Source organism: Megalopta genalis, chromosome 9 (genome assembly GCF_051020955.1).
Source record: "Megalopta genalis isolate 19385.01 chromosome 9, iyMegGena1_principal, whole genome shotgun sequence".
Classification (NCBI taxonomy): Eukaryota; Metazoa; Arthropoda; class Insecta; order Hymenoptera; family Halictidae; genus Megalopta; species Megalopta genalis.
Genome location: NC_135021.1, coordinates 7,148,689 through 7,173,546, shown reverse-complemented (window position 1 = coordinate 7,173,546; position 24,858 = coordinate 7,148,689).

The following is a 24,858-nucleotide window of genomic DNA, read 5'->3' as shown; positions in this document are numbered from 1 at the left end:
GATTCACGTACACGTGCGCGCCGTAGTGTTAACATATGAAAAATTACGTTCGGAAACTTTAAACACGTTTCTCTTAAAACAATGTTTTTAAAAACGGTGTGCAATATATCTCGAGATTAGATCAACCGATTACCTCGAAATTTTGCAGATGCCTTTAGTATAATATATATATATATATTAGACACTGACGATCCGTGTCTTTCTAATTTCTAATAATTTTAGAAATTATGAAGAAAAAAAACATAGAAATTTTTCGTACAAATTCGATAAGTCAGACACAAACAAGTCATTTTGATAATTTTCACAAAAATGGGAATGTTCGATGTACATATATCTTAGTTTTAAGCATCTTTTGAATTTTTGTTCCAGGCAATCCCGTTTGGTAAGAATCCTGCACACCGTCGAGCAATCTTTAAAAAAGAGGAATACAGAAAGATAGCGGTTAAAACCTAAATAAACAGCATTTGAAACAAAATTAACACTGTTATTTTATAGTTCATAGCATCGTAAAATAAACCATAAAATCTTATATATCATTCAAGTATTTATTTGTTTTCTGTTGTTGTTTTAAAGTATAATTAATTTTTGATCGCGTCAAAGTACCCCTTTTAGAGCAAAGCAATATGTTAAAAGTTGGTAATAAAAATGGTATAGGTAAATTAATTGAAACAATTCAGAAATTACCTTCTGTTTTTCCAAATCTTGACGAGGATAGAAAAATTAGAGATGTGGGAATTTTTAATACCCTTAAGACCCCCTATAATCCTAGTGAAATAATGAATAGAACTATGTCTCTAGAGAAAATGCTCTTATGTGAAAAAATGGGAACTATGAACATTACCTATTTAACCGGACCCTAAATGCACGTATGCACGTATAGTTAATATATCCGTGTATTAACCCATGTACTTCTTAATGCACAGGGTCACGAGAGCACTGGTCCGAGATACATGGGTACAAGCTTAATTAATGTATCCATGTTTTAATTCGTTCAGAAAATATAACAATAAGAGTTTCTTAATTTCGCGCAGATACATAAGAAAAATGCAGGTTGTGGCAAAAAGGTAGAAATGTATAGGTGAGGAATTTAGTAGGAATTTAAAAATTAATAGAAAAATTGTATACAAGGACAGGATTATGAGCTTCTTTGTTCGATCCTGGGTTAGAGTGAGATAGGTATTCTTTTATCTTTGTCCAAACAAATGATGTAGTTATATGGCCGGCAATAGCTGCCTCCAGCTCTGCCTCCTGCTCGAAGCTCTGTACCTGTAATATTTAGATTTACTATTTTGTCACTTTTTTCTTCTTCAGCTATAGTAACTTCAGTATCCAGGTAAGGTTTGCTGCTGTGGATGGAAACTCTCGTAACGAGAGTTTCGTAATAACGGCAATATCTTTCCCTTCTTTTGTCTTTTTCGTCAGCTAAAAAGGCTTTTCTTTATCTTTACGTGTTAATCCACCATATGTCAACTTGTTAATTATGTCGTTTTTATTAGCATTTCTCAATGTTTTCATATAATGTTTCTCCTATGATAGTTGTACAATGAAAATTTGCAATCTTGTAAAATCTATGAAAATTTGTAAGAGTATAAAAATTCTTCTAATTTGACTGCATTCAGGAACTCGCGATACAATTCCGAAATAAACAGTGAGACTATTTGTTGGTTTACGAAAATATCTACAATTGTTGCAGTAAACGTTGCTGAGCGATATACTTGTTTATGTATAGGTTCCGCATATAAGTTTTTGAGTCTTTTCGTATAGCTTCTAGGTTCGACCTTTCAATTTGCCTCTAAGCACAGGAACTCCTTAGAAATCAAACTTTCGAAGTGTATATTATTTTTCTAACATTGACGTAGGCTTTAGATTCTGCAATCTCGGTCTTGCAACCTGCTCTTCTGTCCAACCTTTTGTCCCAACACAAATCATCATATTTGGAAATCTTTTTGATTAATTTCTTAAGCTTATTATGCAAAAACTTCATTGTTACAGCAATCAGGTTCGTTTCGTTCTTCTCTTTGAGCATTTGGTAGACTTTCAGATCCAAATCTTTCTCAATTTTCTGAAAAAACCTATCATTAGATTTTCTTCAAAATACCATAATCTTGCTTAAATAACGTTTTTATATAGGGATTAAGCATTTAGAACGAAATCTAATGTCAGAAAATGGCACTTTACTCTCGTGAATTTACGGTTTTTTCAATTTTCTGATAGAACCTATTATTAGATATACTTCAAAATACGATATTCTTGCTTCAATAACGTTTTTACATAGGGATTAAGCATTTAGAACGAAATCTAATGTCAGAAAATGGCACTTTACTCTTGTGATTTTTCGGTTTTTCAATTTTCTGAAAAAACCTATAATTAGATTTACCTCAAACTACGATATTCTTGCTTAAATAACATTTTTACATAGGGATTAAGCATTTAGAACGAAATCTAATGTCTGAAAATGGCACTTTACTCTTGTGATTTTTCGGCTTTTTCAATTTTCTGAAAGACTCTATCATTAGATTTTTTAAATACGAGAATCTTGTTTATATAACGATTTTACATTAGAATAAAGTTTTTAGAACGAAATGTAATGTCAGAAAAAGGCGCTTTACTCTAGTGTTTTTTCGGTTTTCTCAAATTTCTGAAAAAACCTAACATTAGATTTTCTTCAAGGTACGATATTCTTGCTTATATAACGTTTTTATATAGGGATTAAGCTATTAGAACGAAATCTAATGTCAGAAAATGGCGCTTTACTCTAGTGATTTTTCGGTTTTTTCAAATGTCTGAAAGAATCTATCATTAGATTTTCTTCAAAGTCCGATATTCTTGCTTAAATAGCGTTTTTACATAGGGATTAAGCATTTAGAACGAAATCTAATGTCAGAAAATGGCACTTTCCTCTTATGATTTTACGGTCTTTTCAATTTTCTGAAAAAACCTGTCATTAGATTTTTTTAAATACGAGAATCTGGCTAAGCTAACGATTCTACATTAGAATTAAGTATTTAGAACGAAATATAATGTCAGAAAATGGCACTTTACTCTAGTGATTTTTCGGTTTTTTCAATTTTCTGTAAAAACCTATCATTATAGATATACTTCAAAATACGATATTCTTGCTAAAATAATGTTTTTATATAGGGATTGAGCATTTAGAACGAAATCTAATGTCAGAAAATGGCACTTTACTCTTGTGATCTTACGGTTTTTTCAATTTTCTGAAAAAACCTATCACTATTGATATACTTCAAAATACGATATTCTTGCTAAAATAACGTTTTTATATATGGATTGAGCATTTAGAACGAAATCTAATGTCAGAAAATGGCACTTTACTCTTGTGATTTTTCGGTTTTCTCAATTTTCTGAAAAAACCTATCATTAGATTTTCTTCAAAATACCATAATCTTGCTTAAATAACGTTTTTATATAGGGATTAAACATTTAGAACGAAATCTAATGACAGAAAATGGCACTTTACTCTTGTGATTTTTCGGTTTTTTCAAATGTCTGTAAAAACCTATTCTTAGACTTCCTTCCAGGTACAATATTGTTGCTTAAATAACGTTTTTACATAGAGATTAAGCATTTAGAACGAAATCTAATGTCAGAAAATGGCACTTTACGCTAGCGATTTTTCGGTTTTTTCAATTTTCTGAAAAAACCTATAATTAGATTTACCTCAAACTACGATATTCTTGCTTAAATAACACTTTTACATAGGGATTAAGCATTTAGAACGAAATCTAATGTCAGAAAATGGCACTTTCCTCTTATGATTTTACGGTTTTTTCAATTTTCTGAAAAAACCTGTCATTAGATTTTCTTAAATACGAGAATCTGGCTTAGCTAACGATTTTACATTAGAACTAAGTATTTAGAACGAAATGTAATGTCAGAAAATGGCACTTTACTCTTGTGATTTTTCGGCTTCTTCAATTTTCTGAAAACACCTCTCATTAGATTTTTTTAAATACGAGAATCTTGCTTAACTAACGATTTTACATTAGAATTAAGTATTTAGAACGAAATCTAAAGTCAGAAAATGGCGCTTTACTCTTGTGATTTTTCGGTTTTCTCAACTTTCTGTAAAAACCTATCATTAGATTTTCTTCAAAATACGATAAACTTGCTTAAATAACGTTTTTACATAGGGATTAATTATTTAGAACGAAATCTAATGTCAGAAAATGGCACTTTACTCTTGTGATTTTACGGTTTTTTCAATTTTCTGAAAAAACCTATCATTATTGATATACTTCAAAATACGATATTCTTGCTAAAATAACATTTTTATATAGGAATTGAGCATTTAGAACGAAATCTAATGTCAGAAAATGGCACTTTACTCTTGTGATTTTACGGTTTTTTCAATTTTCTGAAAAAACCTATCATTATAGATATACTTCAAGATACGATATTCTTGCTTACATAACGTTTTTACATAGGGATGAAGCATTTAGAACGAAATCTAATGTCAGCAAATGGCACTTTACTCTAGCGATTTTTCGGTTTTTTCAATTTTCTGAAAAAACCTATAATTAGATTTACCTCAAACTACGATATTCTTGCTTAAATAACGTTTTTACATAGGGATTGAGCATTTAGAACGAAATCTAATGTCAGAAAATGGCACTTTACTCTTGTGATTTTACGGTTTTTTCAATTTTCTGAAAAAACCTATCATTATAGATATACTTCAAAATACGATATTCTTGCTTAAATAACGCTTTTTCATAGGGATTAAGAATTTAGAACGAAATCTAATGTCAGAAAATGGCACATTACTCTTGTGATTTTACGGTTTTTTCAATTTTCTGAAAAAACCTATCATTAGATATACTTCAAAATACGATATTCTTGCTTAAATAACGTTTTTACATAGGGTTGAAGCATTTAGAACGAAATCTAATGTCAGAAAATGGCACTTTACTCTTGTGATTTTTCGGTTTTTTCAATTTTCTGAAAAAACCTATCATTATAGATATACTTCAAAATACGATATTCTTGCTTAAATAACGTTTTTACATAGGGATGAAGCATTTAGAACGAAATCTAATGTCAGAAAATGGCACTTTACTCTTGTGATTTTACGGTTTTTTCAATTTTCTGAAAAAACCTATCACTATAGATATACTTCAAAATACGATATTCTTGCTTAAATAATGTTTCTACATAGGGATGAAGCATTTAGAACGAAATCTAATGTCAGAAAATGGCACTTTACTCTTGTGATTTTACGGTTTTTTCAATTTTCTGAAAAAACTTATCACTATTGATATACTTCAAAATACGATATTCTTGCTAAAATAACGTTTTTATATAGGGATTGAGCATTTAGAACGAAATCTAATGTCAGAAAATGGCACTTTACTCTTGTGATTTTACGGTTTTTTCAATTTTCTGAAAAAACCTATCACTATAGATATACTTCAAAATACGATATTCTTGCTTAAATAACGTTTTTACATAGGGATGAAGCGTTTAGAACGAAATCTAATGTCAGAAAATGGCACTTTACTCTTGTGATTTTACGGTTTTTTCAATTTTCTGAAAAAACCTATCACTATTGATATACTTCAAAATACGATATTCCAGCTAAAATAACGTTTTTATATAGGGATTGATCATTCAGAACGAAATCTAATGTCAGAAAATGGCACTTTACTCTTGTGATTTTACGGTTTTTTCAATTTTCTGAAACAACCTATCATCAGATTTTTTAAATACGAGAATCTTGCTTAACTAACGATTTTACATTAGAATTAAGTATCTAGAACGAAATGTAATGTCAGAAAATGGCATTTTACTCTTGTGATTTTACGGTTTTTTCAATTTTCTGAAAAAACCTATCATTATAGATATACTTCAAAATACGATATTCTTGCTTAAATAACGTTTTTGCATAGGGATGAAGCATTTAGAACGAAATCTAATGTCAGAAAATGGCACCTTACTCTTATGATTTTTCGGTTTTTTCAATTTTCTGAAAAAACCTATCATTATTGATATACTTCAAAATACGATATTCTTGCTAAAATAACGTTTTTATATAGGGATTGAGCATTTAGAACGAAATCTAATGTCAGAAAATGGCACTTTACTCTTGTGATTTTACGGTTTTTTCAATTTTCTGTAAAACCTATCATTATAGATATACTTCAAAATACGATATTCTTGCTTAAATAACGTTTTTACATAGGGATGAAGCATTTAGATCGAAATCTAATGTCAGAAAATTCCACTTTACTCTTGTGATTTTTCGGTTTTTTCAATTTTCTGAAAAAGCCTATCATTATTGATATACTTCAAAATACGATATTCTTGCTTAAATAACGTTTTTACATAGGGATGAAGCATTTAGAACGAAATCTAATGTCAGAAAATGGCACTTTACTCTCGTGATTTTACGGTTTTTTCATTTTTCTGAAAGAACCTATTATTAGATATACTTCAAAATACGATATTCTTGCTTAAATAACGTTTTTACATCGGGATTAAGCATTTAGAACGAAATCTAATGTCAGAAAATGGCACTTTACTCTTGTGATTTTACGGTTTTTTCAATTTTCTGAAAAAACCTATCGCTATTGATATACTTCAAAATACGATATTCATGCTAAAATAACGTTTTTATATAGGGATTGAGCATTTAGAACGAAATCTAATGTCAGAAAATGGCACTTTACTCTTGTGATTTTACGGTTTTTTCAATTTTCTGAAAAAACCTATCATTATAGATATACTTCAAAATACGATATTCTTGCTTAAATAACGTTTTTACATAGGGATGAAGCATTTAGAACGAAATCTAATGTCAGAAAATGGCACTTTACTCTCGTGATTTTTCGGTTTTCTCAATTTTCTGAAAAAACCTATCATTAGATTTTCTTCAAAATACCATAATCTTGCTTAAATAACGTTTCTATATAGGGATTGAGCATTTAGAACGAAATCTAATGTCAGAAAATGGCACTTTACTGTAGCGATTTTTCGGTTTTTTCAATTTTCTGAAAAAACCTATAATTAGATTTACCTCAAACTACGATATCCTTGCTTAAATAACACTTTTACATAGGGATTAAGCATTTAGAACGAAATCTAATGTCAGAAAATGGCACTTTCCTCTTATGATTTTACGGTTTTTTCAATTTTCTGAAAAAACCTATCATTATAGATATACTTCAAAATACGATATTCTTGCTTAAATAACGTTTTTACATAGGGATGAAGCATTTAGAACGAAATCTAATGTCAGAAAATGGCACTTTACTCCTGTGATTTTTCGGTTTTTTCAATTTTCTGAAAGGACCTATCATTATTGATATACTTCAAAATACGATATTCTTGCTTCAATAACGTTTTTACATAGGGATTAAACATTTAGAACGAAATCTAATGTCAGAAAATGGCACTTTACTCTTGTGATTTTACGGTTTTTTCAATTTTCTGAAAAAACCTATCATTATAGATATACTTCAAAATACGATATTCTTGCTTAAATAACGTTTTTACATAGGGATTAAGCATTTAGAACGAAATCTAATGTCAGAAAATGGCACTTTACTCTTGTGATTTTTCGGATTTTTCAATTTTCTGAAAGGACCTATCATTATTGATATACTTTAAAATACGATATTCTTGCTTCAATAACGTTTTTACATAGGGATTAAACATTTAGAACGAAATCTAATGTCAGAAAATGGCACTTTCCTCTTATGATTTTACGGTTTTTTGAATTTTCTGAAAAAACCTGTCATTAGATTTTCTTAAATACGAGAATCTGGCTTAGCTAACGATTTTACATTAGAACTAAGTATTTAGAACGAAATGTAATGTCAGAAAATGGAACTTTACTCTCGTGATTTTACGGTTTTTTCAATTTTCTGAAAGAACCTATTATTAGATATACTTCAAAATACGATATTCTTGCTTCAATAACGTTTTTACATAGGGATGAAGCATTTAGAACGAAATCTAATGTCAGAAAATGGCACTTTACTCTAGCGGTTTTTCGGTTTTTTCAATTTTCTGAAAAAACCTATAATTAGATTTACCTCAAACTACGATATTCTTGCTTAAATAACACTTTTACATAGGAATTAAGCATTTAGAACGAAATCTAATGTCAGAAAATGGCACTTTCCTCTTATGATTTTACGGTTTTTTGAATTTTCTGAAAAAACCTGTCATTAGATTTTCTTAAATACGAGAATCTGGCTTAGCTAACGATTTTACATTAGAACTAAGTATTTAGTACGAAATGTAATGTCAGAAAATGGAACTTTACTCTCGTGATTTTACGGTCTTTTCAATTTTCTGAAAAAACCTATAATTAGATTTACTTCAAAATACGATATTCTTGCTTACATAACGTTTTTACATAGGGATGAAGCATTTAGAACGAAATCTAATGTCAGAAAATGGCACTTTACTCTAGCGATTTTACGGTTTTTTCAATTTTCTGAAAAAACCTATAATTAGATTTACCTCAAACTACAATATTCTTGCTTAGATAACACTTTTACATAGGGATTAAGCATTTAGAACGAAATCTAATGTCAGAAAATGGCACTTTCCTCTTATGATTTTACGGTTTTTTCAATTTTCTGAAAAAACCTGTCATTAGATGTTCTTAAATACGAGAATCTGGCTTAGCTAACGATTTTACATTAGAACTAAGTATTTAGAACGAAATGTAATGTCAGAAAATGGCACTTTACTCCTGTGATTTTTCGGTTTTTTCAATTTTCTGAAAAAACCTATCATCAGATTTTTTAAATACGAGAATCTTGCTTAACTAACGATTTTACATTAGAATTAAGTATTTAGAACGAAATGTAATGTCAGAAAATGTCACTTTACTCTTGTGACTTTTCGGTTTTTTCAATTTTCTGAAAAAACCTATCATTATACATATACTTCAAAATACGATATTCTTGCTTAAATAACGTTTTTACATACGGATGAAGCATTTAGAACGAAATCTAATGTCAGAAAATGGCACTTTACTCTTGTGATTTTTCGGTTTTCTCAATTTTCTGAAAAAACCTATCATTAGATTTTCTTCAAAATACCATAATCTTGCTTAAATAACGTTTTTATATAGGGATTGAGCATTTAGAACGAAATCTAATGTCAGAAAATGGCACTTTACTGTAGCGATTTTTCGGTTTTTTCAATTTTCTGAAAAAACCTATAATTAGATTTACCTCAAACTACGATATTCTTGCTTAAATAACACTTTTACATAGGGATTAAGCATTTAGAACGAAATCTAATGTCAGAAAATGGCACTTTCCTCTTATGATTTTACGGTTTTTTCAATTTTCTGAAAAAACCTATCATTATAGATATACTTCAAAATACGATATTCTTGCTTAAATAACGTTTTTACATAGGGATTAAGCATTTAGAACGAAATCTAATGTCAGAAAATGGCACTTTACTCTTGTGATTTTTCGGATTTTTCAATTTTCTGAAAGGACCTATCATTATTGATATACTTTAAAATACGATATTCTTGCTTCAATAACGTTTTTACATAGGAATTAAGCATTTAGAACGAAATCTAATGTCAGAAAATGGCACTTTCCTCTTATGATTTTACGGTTTTTTGAATTTTCTGAAAAAACCTGTCATTAGATTTTCTTAAATACGAGAATCTGGCTTAGCTAACGATTTTACATTAGAACTAAGTATTTAGAACGAAATGTAATGTCAGAAAATGGAACTTTACTCTCGTGATTTTACGGTTTTTTCAATTTTCTGAAAAAACCTATAATTAGATTTACTTCAAAATACGATATTCTTGCTTACATAACGTTTTTACATAGGGATGAAGCATTTAGAACGAAATCTAATGTCAGAAAATGGCACTTTACTCTAGCGATTTTACGGTTTTTTCAATTTTCTGAAAAAACCTATAATTAGATTTACCTCAAACTACAATATTCTTGCTTAGATAACACTTTTACATAGGGATTAAGCATTTAGAACGAAATCTAATGTCAGAAAATGGTACTTTCCTCTTATGATTTTACGGTTTTTTCAATTTTCTGAAAAAACCTGTCATTAGATGTTCTTAAATACGAGAATCTGGCTTAGCTAACGATTTTACATTAGAACTAAGTATTTAGAACGAAATGTAATGTCAGAAAATGGCACTTTACTCCTGTGATTTTTCGGTTTTTTCAATTTTCTGAAAAAACCTATCATCAGATTTTTTAAATACGAGAATCTTGCTTAACTAACGATTTTACATTAGAATTAAGTATTTAGAACGAAATGTAATGTCAGAAAATGTCACTTTACTCTTGTGACTTTTCGGTTTTTTCAATTTTCTGAAAAAACCTATCATTATACATATACTTCAAAATACGATATTCTTGCTTAAATAACGTTTTTACATACGGATGAAGCATTTAGAACGAAATCTAATGTCAGAAAATGGCACTTTACTCTAGCGATTTTTCGGTTTTTTCAATTTTCTGAAAAAACCTATAATTAGATGTACTTCAAAATACGATATTCTTGCTTACATAACGTTTTTACATAGGGATGAAGCATTTAGAACGAAATCTAATGTCAGAAAATGGCACTTTACTCTAGCGATTTTACGGTTTTTTCAATTTTCTGAAAAAACCTATAATTAGATTTACCTCAAACTACGATATTCTTGCTTAGATAACACTTTTACATAGGGATTAAGCATTTAGAACGAAATCTAATGTCAGAAAATGGCACTTTCCTCTTATGATTTTACGGTTTTTTCAATTTTCTGAAAAAACCTGTCATTAGATTTTCTTAAATACGAGAATCTGGCTCAGCTAACGATTTTACATTAGAACTAAGTATTTAGAACGAAATGTAATGTCAGAAAATGGCACTTTACTCTTGTGATTTTTCGGCTTCTTCAATTTTCTGAAAACACCTCTCATTAGATTTTTTTAAATACGAGAATCTTGCTTAATTAACGATTTTACATTAGAATTAAGTATTTAGAACGAAATCTAAAGTCAGAAAATGGCGCTTTACTCTAGTGATTTTTCGGTTTTTTCAACTTTCTGTAAAAACCTATCATTAGATTTTCTTCAAAATACGATATTCTTGCTTAAATAACGTTTTTACATAGGGTTTAAGCATTTAGAACGAAATCTAATGTCAGAAAATGGCATTTTACACTTGTGATTTTTCGGTTTTTTCAATTTTCTGAAAAAAACTATCATTATAGATATACTTCAAAATACGATATTCTTGCTTAAATAACGTTTTTACATAGGGGTGAAGCATTTAGAACGAAATCTAATGTCAGAAAATGGCACTTTACTCTTGTGATTTTTCGGTTTTTTCAATTTTCTGAAAGGACCTATCATTATTGATATACTTCAAAATACGATATTCTTGCTTCAATAACGTTTTTACATAGGGATTAAACATTTAGAACGAAATCTAATGTCAGAAAATGGCACTTTACTCTTGTGATTTTTCGGTTTTTTCAAATGTCTGTAAAAACCTATTCTTAGACTTCCTTCCAGGTACAATATTGTTGCTTAAATAACGTTTTTACATAGAGATTAAGCATTTAGAACGAAATCTAATGTCAGAAAATGGCACTTTACTCTTGTGATTTTACGGTTTTTTCAATTTTCTGAAAAAACCTATCATTATAGATATACTTCAAGATACGATATTCTTGCTTACATAACGTTTTTACATAGGGATGAAGCATTTAGAACGAAATGTAATGTCAGAAAATGGCACTTTACTCTTGTGATTTTTCGGTTTTTTCAATTTTCTGAAAAAACGTATCATTATAGATATACTTCAAAATACGATATTCTTGCTTAAATAACGTTTTTACATAGGGATGAAGCATTTAGAACGAAATCTAATGTCAGAAAATGGCACTTTACGCTAGCGATTTCTCGGTCTTTTCAATTTTCTGAAAAAACCTATAATTAGATTTACCTCAAACTACGATATTCTTGCATAAATAACACTTTTACATAGGGATTAAGCATTTAGAACGAAATCTAATGTCAGAAAATGGCACTTTCCTCTTATGATTTTACGGTTTTTGAATTTTCTGAAAAAACCTGTCATTAGATTTTCTCAAATACGAGAATCTGGCTTAGCTAACGATTTTACATTAGAACTAAGTATTTAGAACGAAATGTAATGTCAGAAAATGGAACTTTACTCTCGTGATTTTACGGTTTTTTCAATTTTCTGAAAGAACCTATTATTAGATATACTTCAAAATACGATATTCTTGCTTCAATAACGTTTTTACATAGGGATGAAGAATTTAGAACGAAATCTAATGTCAGAAAATGGCACTTTACTCTTGTGATTTTACGGTTTTTTCAATTTTCTGAAAAAACCTATCATTATAGATATACATCAAAATACGATATTCTTGCTTAAATAACGTTTTTACATAGGGATGAAGCATTTCGAACGAAATCTAATGTCAGAAAATGGCACTTTACTCTAGCGATTTTTCGGTTTTCTCAATTTTCTGAAAAAACCTATAATTAGATTTACCTCAAACTACGATATTCTTGCTTAAATAACGCTTTTTCATAGGGATTAAGAAGTTAGAACGAAATCTAATGTCAGAAAATGGCACTTTCCTCTTATGAATTTACGGTCTTTTCAATTTTCTGAAGAAACCTGTTATTAGATTTTCTTAAATACGAGAATCTAGCTTAGCTAACGATTTTACATTAGAACTAAGTATTTAGAACGAAATCTAAAGTCAGAAAATGGCGGTTTACTGTAGTGATTTTTCGGTTTTTTCAAATTTCTGTAAAAACCTATCATTAGATTTTCTTCAAAATACGATATTATTGCTTAAATAACGTTTTTACATAGGGATGAAGCATTTAGAACGAAATCTAATGTCAGAAAATGGCACTTTACTCTTGTGATTTTACGGTTTTTTCAATTTTCTGAAAAAACCTATCATTATAGATATACTTCAAGATACGATATTCTTGCTTACATAACGTTTTTACATAGGGATGAAGCATTTAGAACGAAATCTAATGTCAGAAAATGGCACTTTACTCTTGTGATTTTTCGGTTTTCTCAATTTTCTGAAAAAACCTGTCATTAGATTTTCTTAAATACGAGAATCTGGCTTAGCTAACGATTTTACATTAGAACTAAGTATTTAGAACGAAATGTAATGTCAGAAAATGGCACTTTACTCTTGTGATTTTTCGGCATCTTCAATTTTCTGAAAACACCTCTCATTAGATTTTTTTAAATACGAGAATCTTGCTTAACTAACGATTTTACATTAGAATTAAGTATTTAGAACGAAATCTAATGTCAGAAAATGGCACTTTCCTCTTATGATTTTACGGTTTTTTCAATTTTCTGAAAAAACCTGTCATTAGATTTTCTTAAATACGAGAATCTGGCTTAGATAACGATTTTACATTAGAACTAAGTATTTAGAACGAAATGTAATGTCAGAAAATGGCACTTTACTCTTGTGATTTTTCGGCTTCTTCAATTTTCTGAAAACACCTCTCATTAGATTTTTTTAAATACGAGAATCTTGCTTAACTAACGATTTTACATTAGAATTAAGTATTTAGAACGAAATCTAAAGTCAGAAAATGGCGCTTTACTCTAGTGATTTTTCGGTTTTTTCAACTTTCTGTAAAAACCTATCATTAGATTTTCTTCAAAATACGATATTCTTGCTTAAATAACGTTTTTACATAGGGATTAAGCATTTAGAACGAAATCTAATGTCAGAAAATGGCACTTTACTCTTGTGATTTTTCGGTTTTTTCAATTTTCTGAAAAAACCTATCATTATAGATATACTTCAAAATACGATATTCTTGCTTAAATAACGTTTTTACATAGGGATGAAGCATTTAGAACGAAATCTAATGTCAGAAAATGGCACTTTACGCTAGCGATTTTTAGGTCTTTACAATTTTCTGAAAAAACCTATCATTAGATTTTCTTAAATACGAGAATCTGGCTTAGCTAACGATTTTACATTAGAACTAAGTATTTAGAACGAAATGTAATGTCAGAAAATGGCACTTTACTCTCGTGATTTTTCGGTTTTCTCAATTTTCTGAAAAAACCTATCATTAGATTTTCTTCAAAATACCATAATCTTGCTTAAATAACGTTTTTATATAGGGATTGAGCATTTAGAACGAAATCTAATGTCAGAAAATGGCACTTTACTGTAGCGATTTTTCGGTTTTTTCAATTTTCTGAAAAAACCTATAATTAGATTTACCTCAAACTACGATATTCTTGCTTAAATAACACTTTTACATAGGGATTAAGCATTTAGAACGAAATCTAATGTCAGAAAATGGCACTTTCCTCTCATGATTTTACGGTTTTTTCAATTTTCTGAAAAAACCTATCATTAGATATACTTCAAAATACGATATTTTTGCTTAAATAACGTTTTTACATAGGGATGAAGCATTTAGAACGAAATCTAATGTCAGAAAATGGCACTTTACTCTAGCGATTTTACGGTTTTTTCAATTTTCTGAAAAAACCTATAATTAGATTTACCTCAAACTACGATATTCTTGCTTAGATAACACTTTTACATAGGGATTAAGCATTTAGAACGAAATCTAATGTCGGAAAATGGCACTTTCCTCTTATGATTTTACGGTTTTTTCAATTTTCTGAAAAAACCTGTCATTAGATTTTCTTAAATACGAGAATCTGGCTTAGCTAACGATTTTACATTAGAACTAAGTATTTAGAACGAAATGTAATGTGAGAAAATGGCACTTTACTCTTGTGATTTTTCGGCTTCTTCAATTTTCTGAAAACACCTCTCATTAGTTTTTGTTAAATACGAGAATCTTGCTTAGCTAACGATTTTACATTAGAATTAAGTATTTAGAACGAAATCTAAAGTCAGAAAATGGCGCTTTACTCTAGTGATTTTTCGGTTTTTTCAACTTTCTGTAAAAACCTATCATTAGATTTTCTTCAAAATACGATATTCTTGCTTAAATAACACTTTTACATAGGGAGTAAGCATTTAGAACGAAATCTAATGTCAGAAAATGGCACTTTCCTCTTATGATTTTACGGTTTTTTCAATTTTCTGAAAAAACCTATCATTATAGATATACTTCAAAATACGATATTCTTGCTTAAATAACGTTTTTACATAGGGATTAAGCATTTAGAACGAAATCTAATGTCAGAAAATGGCACTTTACTCTTGTGATTTTTCGGATTTTTCAATTTTCTGAAAGGACCTATCATTATTGATATACTTTAAAATACGATATTCTTGCTTCAATAACGTTTTTACATAGGGATTAAACATTTAGAACGAAATCTAATGTCAGAAAATGGCACTTTCCTCTTATGATTTTACGGTTTTTTGAATTTTCTGAAAAAACCTGTCATTAGATTTTCTTAAATACGAGAATCTGGCTTAGCTAACGATTTTACATTAGAACTAAGTATTTAGAACGAAATGTAATGTCAGAAAATGGAACTTTACTCTCGTGATTTTACGGTTTTTTCAATTTTCTGAAAGAACCTATTATTAGATATACTTCAAAATACGATATTCTTGCTTCAATAACGTTTTTACATAGGGATGAAGCATTTAGAACGAAATCTAATGTCAGAAAATGGCACTTTACTCTAGCGGTTTTTCGGTTTTTTCAATTTTCTGAAAAAACCTATAATTAGATTTACCTCAAACTACGATATTCTTGCTTAAATAACACTTTTACATAGGAATTAAGCATTTAGAACGAAATCTAATGTCAGAAAATGGCACTTTCCTCTTATGATTTTACGGTTTTTTGAATTTTCTGAAAAAACCTGTCATTAGATTTTCTTAAATACGAGAATCTGGCTTAGCTAACGATTTTACATTAGAACTAAGTATTTAGTACGAAATGTAATGTCAGAAAATGGAACTTTACTCTCGTGATTTTACGGTTTTTTCAATTTTCTGAAAAAACCTATAATTAGATTTACTTCAAAATACGATATTCTTGCTTACATAACGTTTTTACATAGGGATGAAGCATTTAGAACGAAATCTAATGTCAGAAAATGGCACTTTACTCTAGCGATTTTACGGTTTTTTCAATTTTCTGAAAAAACCTATAATTAGATTTACCTCAAACTACAATATTCTTGCTTAGATAACACTTTTACATAGGGATTAAGCATTTAGAACGAAATCTAATGTCAGAAAATGGCACTTTCCTCTTATGATTTTACGGTTTTTTCAATTTTCTGAAAAAACCTGTCATTAGATGTTCTTAAATACGAGAATCTGGCTTAGCTAACGATTTTACATTAGAACTAAGTATTTAGAACGAAATGTAATGTCAGAAAATGGCACTTTACTCCTGTGATTTTTCGGTTTTTTCAATTTTCTGAAAAAACCTATCATCAGATTTTTTAAATACGAGAATCTTGCTTAACTAACGATTTTACATTAGAATTAAGTATTTAGAACGAAATGTAATGTCAGAAAATGTCACTTTACTCTTGTGACTTTTCGGTTTTTTCAATTTTCTGAAAAAACCTATCATTATACATATACTTCAAAATACGATATTCTTGCTTAAATAACGTTTTTACATACGGATGAAGCATTTAGAACGAAATCTAATGTCAGAAAATGGCACTTTACTCTTGTGATTTTTCGGTTTTCTCAATTTTCTGAAAAAACCTATCATTAGATTTTCTTCAAAATACCATAATCTTGCTTAAATAACGTTTTTATATAGGGATTGAGCATTTAGAACGAAATCTAATGTCAGAAAATGGCACTTTACTCTTGTGATTTTTCGGCTTCTTCAATTTTCTGAAAACACCTCTCATTAGATTTTTTTAAATACGAGAATCTTGCTTAACTAACGATTTTACATTAGAATTAAGTATTGAGAACGAAATCTAATGTCAGAAAATGGCGCTTTACTCTAGTAATTTTTCGGTTTTTTCAACTTTCTGTAAAAACCTATCATTAGATTTTCTTCAAAATACGATATTCATGCTTAAATAACGTTTTTACATAGGGATTATGCATTTAGAACGAAACCTAATGTCAGAAAATGGCACTTTACTCCTGTGATTTTTCGGTTTTTTCAATTTTCTGAAAAAACCTATCATCAGATTTTTTAAATACGAGAATCTTGCTTAACTAACGATTTTACATTAGAATTAATTATTTAGAACGAAATGTAATGTCAGAAAATGTCACTTTACTCTTGTGACTTTTCGGTTTTTTCAATTTTCTGAAAAAACCTATCATTATAGATATACTTCAAAATACGATATTCTTGCTTAAATAACGTTTTTACATAGGGATGAAGCATTTAGAACGAAATCTAATGTCAGAAAATGGCACTTTACTCTCGTGATTTTTCGGTTTTCTCAATTTTCTGAAAAAACCTATCATTAGATTTTCTTCAAAATACCATAATCTTGCTTAAATAACGTTTTTATATAGGGATTGAGCATTTAGAACGAAATCTAATGTCAGAAAATGGCACTTTACTGTAGCGATTTTTCGGTTTTTTCAATTTTCTGAAAAAACCTATAATTAGATTTACCTCAAACTACGATATTCTTGCTTAAATAACACTTTTACATAGGGATTAAGCATTTAGAACGAAATCTAATGTCAGAAAATGGCACTTTCCTCTTATGATTTTACGGTTTTTTCAATTTTCTGAAAAAACCTATCATTATAGATATACTTCAAAATACGATATTCTTGCTTAAATAACGTTTTTACATAGGGATGAAGCATTTAGAACGAAATCTAATGTCAGAAAATGGCACTTTACTCCTGTGATTTTTCGGTTTTTTCAATTTTCTGAAAGGACCTATCATTATTGATATACTTCAAAATACGATATTCTTGCTTCAATAACGTTTTTACATAGGGATTAAACATTTAGAACGAAATCTAATGTCAGAAAATGGCACTTTACTCTTGTGATTTTACGGTTTTTTCAATTTTCTGAAAAAACCTATCATTATAGATATACTTCAAAATACGATATTCTTGCTTAAATAACGTTTCGACATAGGGATGAAGCATTTAGAACGAAATCTAATGTCAGAAAATGGCACTTTCCTCTAATGATTTTACGGTTTTTTCAATTTTCTGAAAAAACCTGTCATTAGATTTTCTTAAATACGAGAATCTAGCTTAGCTAACGATTTTACATTAGAACTAAGTATTTAGAACGAAATCTAAAGTCAGAAAATGGCGGTTTACTGTAGTGATTTTTCGGTTTTTTCAATTTTCTGAAAAAACCTATCATTATAGATATACTTCAAAATACGATATTCTTGCTTAAATAACGTTTTTACATAGGGATGAAGCATTTAGAACGAAATCTAATGTCAGAAAATGGCACTTTACGCTAGCGATTTTTAGGTCTTTACAATTTTCTGAAAAAACCTATCATTAGATTTTCTTAAATACGAGAATCTGGCTTAGCTAACGATTTTACATTAGAACTAAGTATTTAGAACGAAATGTAATGTCAGAAAATGGCACTTTACTCTCGTGATTTTTCGGTTTTCTCAATTTTCTGAAAAAACCTATCATTAGATTTTCTTCAAAATACCATAATCTTGCTTAAATAACGTTTTTATATAGGGATTGAGCATTTAGAACGAAATCTAATGTCAGAAAATGGCACTTTACTGTAGCGATTTTTCGGTTTTTTCAATTTTCTGAAAAAACCTATAATTAGATTTACCTCAAACTACGATATTCTTGCTTAAATAACACTTTTACATAGGGATTAAGCATTTAGAACGAAATCTAATGTCAGAAAATGGCACTTTCCTCTCATGATTTTACGGTTTTTTCAATTTTCTGAAAAAACCTATCATTAGATATACTTCAAAATACGATATTTTTGCTTAAATAACGTTTTTACATAGGGATGAAGCATTTAGAACGAAATCTAATGTCAGAAAATGGCACTTTACTCTAGCGATTTTACGGTTTTTTCAATTTTCTGAAAAAACCTATAATTAGATTTACCTCAAACTACGATATTCTTGCTTAGATAACACTTTTACATAGGGATTAAGCATTTAGAACGAAATCTAATGTCGGAAAATGGCACTTTCCTCTTATGATTTTACGGTTTTTTCAATTTTCTGAAAAAACCTGTCATTAGATTTTCTTAAATACGAGAATCTGGCTTAGCTAACGATTTTACATTAGAACTAAGTATTTAGAACGAAATGTAATGTGAGAAAATGGCACTTTACTCTTGTGATTTTTCGGCTTCTTCAATTTTCTGAAAACACCTCTCATTAGTTTTTGTTAAATACGAGAATCTTGCTTAGCTAACGATTTTACATTAGAATTAAGTATTTAGAACGAAATCTAAAGTCAGAAAATGGCGCTTTACTCTAGTGATTTTTCGGTTTTTTCAACTTTCTGTAAAAACCTATCATTAGATTTTCTTCAAAATACGATATTCTTGCTTAAATAACACTTTTACATAGGGAGTAAGCATTTAGAACGAAATCTAATGTCAGAAAATGGCACTTTCCTCTTATGATTTTACGGTTTTTTCAATTTTCTGAAAAAACCTATCATTATAGATATACTTCAAAATACGATATTCTTGCTTAAATAACGTTTTTACATAGGGATTAAGCATTTAGAACGAAATCTAATGTCAGAAAATGGCACTTTACTCTTGTGATTTTTCGGATTTTTCAATTTTCTGAAAGGACCTATCATTATTGATATACTTTAAAATACGATATTCTTGCTTCAATAACGTTTTTACATAGGGATTAAACATTTAGAACGAAATCTAATGTCAGAAAATGGCACTTTCCTCTTATGATTTTACGGTTTTTTGAATTTTCTGAAAAAACCTGTCATTAGATTTTCTTAAATACGAGAATCTGGCTTAGCTAACGATTTTACATTAGAACTAAGTATTTAGAACGAAATGTAATGTCAGAAAATGGAACTTTACTCTCGTGATTTTACGGTTTTTTCAATTTTCTGAAAGAACCTATTATTAGATATACTTCAAAATACGATATTCTTGCTTCAATAACGTTTTTACATAGGGATGAAGCATTTAGAACGAAATCTAATGTCAGAAAATGGCACTTTACTCTAGCGGTTTTTCGGTTTTTTCAATTTTCTGAAAAAACCTATAATTAGATTTACCTCAAACTACGATATTCTTGCTTAAATAACACTTTTACATAGGAATTAAGCATTTAGAACGAAATCTAATGTCAGAAAATGGCACTTTCCTCTTATGATTTTACGGTTTTTTGAATTTTCTGAAAAAACCTGTCATTAGATTTTCTTAAATACGAGAATCTGGCTTAGCTAACGATTTTACATTAGAACTAAGTATTTAGTACGAAATGTAATGTCAGAAAATGGAACTTTACTCTCGTGATTTTACGGTTTTTTCAATTTTCTGAAAAAACCTATAATTAGATTTACTTCAAAATACGATATTCTTGCTTACATAACGTTTTTACATAGGGATGAAGCATTTAGAACGAAATCTAATGTCAGAAAATGGCACTTTACTCTAGCGATTTTACGGTTTTTTCAATTTTCTGAAAAAACCTATAATTAGATTTACCTCAAACTACAATATTCTTGCTTAGATAACACTTTTACATAGGGATTAAGCATTTAGAACGAAATCTAATGTCAGAAAATGGCACTTTCCTCTTATGATTTTACGGTTTTTTCAATTTTCTGAAAAAACCTGTCATTAGATGTTCTTAAATACGAGAATCTGGCTTAGCTAACGATTTTACATTAGAACTAAGTATTTAGAACGAAATGTAATGTCAGAAAATGGCACTTTACTCCTGTGATTTTTCGGTTTTTTCAATTTTCTGAAAAAACCTATCATCAGATTTTTTAAATACGAGAATCTTGCTTAACTAACGATTTTACATTAGAATTAAGTATTTAGAACGAAATGTAATGTCAGAAAATGTCACTTTACTCTTGTGACTTTTCGGTTTTTTCAATTTTCTGAAAAAACCTATCATTATACATATACTTCAAAATACGATATTCTTGCTTAAATAACGTTTTTACATACGGATGAAGCATTTAGAACGAAATCTAATGTCAGAAAATGGCACTTTACTCTTGTGATTTTTCGGTTTTCTCAATTTTCTGAAAAAACCTATCATTAGATTTTCTTCAAAATACCATAATCTTGCTTAAATAACGTTTTTATATAGGGATTGAGCATTTAGAACGAAATCTAATGTCAGAAAATGGCACTTTACTCTTGTGATTTTTCGGCTTCTTCAATTTTCTGAAAACACCTCTCATTAGATTTTTTTAAATACGAGAATCTTGCTTAACTAACGATTTTACATTAGAATTAAGTATTGAGAACGAAATCTAATGTCAGAAAATGGCGCTTTACTCTAGTAATTTTTCGGTTTTTTCAACTTTCTGTAAAAACCTATCATTAGATTTTCTTCAAAATACGATATTCATGCTTAAATAACGTTTTTACATAGGGATTATGCATTTAGAACGAAACCTAATGTCAGAAAATGGCACTTTACTCCTGTGATTTTTCGGTTTTTTCAATTTTCTGAAAAAACCTATCATCAGATTTTTTAAATACGAGAATCTTGCTTAACTAACGATTTTACATTAGAATTAATTATTTAGAACGAAATGTAATGTCAGAAAATGTCACTTTACTCTTGTGACTTTTCGGTTTTTTCAATTTTCTGAAAAAACCTATCATTATAGATATACTTCAAAATACGATATTCTTGCTTAAATAACGTTTTTACATAGGGATGAAGCATTTAGAACGAAATCTAATGTCAGAAAATGGCACTTTACTCTCGTGATTTTTCGGTTTTCTCAATTTTCTGAAAAAACCTATCATTAGATTTTCTTCAAAATACCATAATCTTGCTTAAATAACGTTTTTATATAGGGATTGAGCATTTAGAACGAAATCTAATGTCAGAAAATGGCACTTTACTGTAGCGATTTTTCGGTTTTTTCAATTTTCTGAAAAAACCTATAATTAGATTTACCTCAAACTACGATATTCTTGCTTAAATAACACTTTTACATAGGGATTAAGCATTTAGAACGAAATCTAATGTCAGAAAATGGCACTTTCCTCTTATGATTTTACGGTTTTTTCAATTTTCTGAAAAAACCTATCATTATAGATATACTTCAAAATACGATATTCTTGCTTAAATAACGTTTTTACATAGGGATGAAGCATTTAGAACGAAATCTAATGTCAGAAAATGGCACTTTACTCCTGTGATTTTTCGGTTTTTTCAATTTTCTGAAAGGACCTATCATTATTGATATACTTCAAAATACGATATTCTTGCTTCAATAACGTTTTTACATAGGGATTAAACATTTAGAACGAAATCTAATGTCAGAAAATGGCACTTTACTCTTGTGATTTTACGGTTTTTTCAATTTTCTGAAAAAACCTATCATTATAGATATACTTCAAAATACGATATTCTTGCTTAAATAACGTTTCGACATAGGGATGAAGCATTTAGAACGAAATCTAATGTCAGAAAATGGCACTATCCTCTAATGATTTTACGGTTTTTTCAATTTTCTGAAAAAACCTGTCATTAGATTTTCTTAAATACGAGAATCTAGCTTAGCTAACGATTTTACATTAGAACTAAGTATTTAGAACGAAATCTAAAGTCAGAAAATGGCGGTTTACTGTAGTGATTTTTCGGTTTTTTCAATTTTCTGAAAAAACCTATCATTATAGATATACTTCAAAATACGATATTCTTGCTTAAATAACGTTTTTACATAGGGATTAAGCATTTAGAACGAAATCTAATGTCAGAAAATGGCACTTTACTCTTGTGATTTTTCGGATTTTTCAATTTTCTGAAAGGACCTATCATTATTGATATACTTTAAAATACGATATTCTTGCTTCAATAACGTTTTTACATAGGGATTAAACATTTAGAACGAAATCTAATGTCAGAAAATGGCACTTTCCTCTTATGATTTTACGGTTTTTTGAATTTTCTGAAAAAACCTGTCATTAGATTTTCTTAAATACGAGAATCTGGCTTAGCTAACGATTTTACATTAGAACTAAGTATTTAGAACGAAATGTAATGTCATAAAATGGAACTTTACTCTCGTGATTTTACGGTTTTTTCAATTTTCTGAAAGAACCTATTATTAGATATACTTCAAAATACGATATTCTTGCTTCAATAACGTTTTTACATAGGGATGAAGCATTTAGAACGAAATCTAATGTCAGAAAATGGCACTTTACTCTAGCGGTTTTTCGGTTTTTTCAATTTTCTGAAAAAACCTATAATTAGATTTACCTCAAACTACGATATTCTTGCTTAAATAACACTTTTACATAGGAATTAAGCATTTAGAACGAAATCTAATGTCAGAAAATGGCACTTTCCTCTTATGATTTTACGGTTTTTTGAATTTTCTGAAAAAACCTGTCATTAGATTTTCTTAAATACGAGAATCTGGCTTAGCTAACGATTTTACATTAGAACTAAGTATTTAGAACGAAATGTAATGTCAGAAAATGGAACTTTACTCTCGTGATTTTACGGTTTTTTCAATTTTCTGAAAAAACCTATAATTAGATTTACTTCAAAATACGATATTCTTGCTTACATAACGTTTTTACATAGGGATGAAGCATTTAGAACGAAATCTAATGTCAGAAAATGGCACTTTACTCTAGCGATTTTACGGTTTTTTCAATTTTCTGAAAAAACCTATAATTAGATTTACCTCAAACTACAATATTCTTGCTTAGATAACACTTTTACATAGGGATTAAGCATTTAGAACGAAATCTAATGTCAGAAAATGGTACTTTCCTCTTATGATTTTACGGTTTTTTCAATTTTCTGAAAAAACCTGTCATTAGATGTTCTTAAATACGAGAATCTGGCTTAGCTAACGATTTTACATTAGAACTAAGTATTTAGAACGAAATGTAATGTCAGAAAATGGCACTTTACTCCTGTGATTTTTCGGTTTTTTCAATTTTCTGAAAAAACCTATCATCAGATTTTTTAAATACGAGAATCTTGCTTAACTAACGATTTTACATTAGAATTAAGTATTTAGAACGAAATGTAATGTCAGAAAATGTCACTTTACTCTTGTGACTTTTCGGTTTTTTCAATTTTCTGAAAAAACCTATCATTATACATATACTTCAAAATACGATATTCTTGCTTAAATAACGTTTCTACATACGGATGAAGCATTTAGAACGAAATCTAATGTCAGAAAATGGCACTTTACTCTAGCGATTTTTCGGTTTTTTCAATTTTCTGAAAAAACCTATAATTAGATGTACTTCAAAATACGATATTCTTGCTTACATAACGTTTTTACATAGGGATGAAGCATTTAGAACGAAATCTAATGTCAGAAAATGGCACTTTACTCTAGCGATTTTACGGTTTTTTCAATTTTCTGAAAAAACCTATAATTAGATTTACCTCAAACTACGATATTCTTGCTTAGATAACACTTTTACATAGGGATTAAGCATTTAGAACGAAATCTAATGTCAGAAAATGGCACTTTCCTCTTATGATTTTACGGTTTTTTCAATTTTCTGAAAAAACCTGTCATTAGATTTTCTTAAATACGAGAATCTGGCTTAGCTAACGATTTTACATTAGAACTAAGTATTTAGAACGAAATGTAATGTCAGAAAATGGCACTTTACTCTTGTGATTTTTCGGCTTCTTCAATTTTCTGAAAACACCTCTCATTAGATTTTTTTAAATACG